Source organism: Dasypus novemcinctus, chromosome 27, assembly GCF_030445035.2.
Source record: "Dasypus novemcinctus isolate mDasNov1 chromosome 27, mDasNov1.1.hap2, whole genome shotgun sequence".
NCBI classification, from domain to species: Eukaryota; Metazoa; Chordata; class Mammalia; order Cingulata; family Dasypodidae; genus Dasypus; species Dasypus novemcinctus.
This window is the reverse complement of record NC_080699.1, coordinates 25,012,062-25,013,579: the sequence shown is the minus strand read 5'-3', so window position 1 is coordinate 25,013,579 and position 1,518 is coordinate 25,012,062.

Genomic DNA, 1,518 nt, shown 5'->3' with positions numbered 1-1,518 from the left:
CTCCGCACAGTGTCCTGAGCCTGCTGTCTGCCTTGCAACTCATCACTTTTTTTTTTTCCACTGGGTCTTTTCTGTGTTTTTTTTTTTTTAAAGATAAAGGGAAAATCCCCATAGCACCAGTGCTAGTCAAGCATTTCAGCTCTTTCCTGGCAATAGTTGTCTCATATGGGGCTTGTGGCCTGTATAAAAGCTGCCCCTTGCTTCTCCTTGTGCCCCCACCAACGTCCCAACAAGAGATAGACAACTTGTAACCGAAAACCACCAAACGAGTGAACAGGTTGATGAAGGGAAAATCAAGTGGAAAGAGAACGGGCCAAGAGCCTTCCCTGCAACCTGTCCTCCGAGCCACCTCTAACCCTGCGTCGCTCTCATGGTGAGGGTGACCACCCATTGCAGTTTGCCCAGGACTGTCCAAGTTGTAAAAAGGAAAATTCCTTGGCATGGAAAACCCCACAATGCTGGGCAAACCAGGGCAGCCGATCACCCTACTTTCCACCACACTTCTGCCCAGGGAGGGGCAAAACCCCTTCCCTTTCCAGCTCAAGTTCAGAAGAGATAGTTGGAATTTTCAAAGCAAATGACACTAAAACGTGACTGGAAGATGAAAATGAAATTACCCAAGGAGAGCAAAAAAACATAAACATAGTCTCAGAGTCACTTTCCGACTCAAAAATACTGATGTTCTAACTACCAGTTGGCTTGGTTGGTATGTGGATTATGACCACCATAGACTACCGAGCTAGAGAGAACTTCAGGGACCATCAAGTTCAACCTCTGCTTTTGAGGCAGGAGGACCCTGAGGCCCAGAAGGGAAGATTCACTTACCAGGTTCCCGCAGCCAACCTGCCTCCATGGTCCATGCTTTCTTCACTCTACCACTTCTATAGACTCACTCTCCCCTTTCCTTCCCCTCAGCCCTGCCCCATCTGAGGTCCCCTTCCTTTAAGAAGTTCCTTTTCAGACACTGATGGCTTCAAGTCTCTTCTTCATGCTTTCCATTCCAGGGCCCTGTGTGGGGCCTGGGTGGCCAGTGGGTGGCCAACTGGTGTCCATGAAGAGGAGAGGACATTTCCTCCCTTGGTCCACGAGGATGTGATGACATCCTCTGCAAAGAGGCGCTGACACAGGACACACACACCCAAGGTCTTTTGCCTCACCCTCCACCCCCTTTACCCACTCCCCTTCCAGCCATATAATGCCATTCACTAGGATCCTACCCTTTCTAGTACCCTCTTTTCCCTTTTCCCAGTATTCTTCTGCCTCTTTTCTTTCACATATACCTTGTTTATAACTACTCCCCCCTGTGGACAGGTGCATCTTTCTTGGGGCTCAATTTCTTGGGGAGCAAGCCTTTATTTGTTCTATTAGAGTTTTCCTTTCCTCTCCCCTGCTCACTGCCTTCAGAATTGCTTTCAAGGAGGAAGAATCCCAAGACCAGGAGTTAGAGATCCTCTCCAGATATTTCCATTCCTGACAGGCTCTGGGAGGAAGGTGCCCCAGTGTTTCCTGTACCCCAAA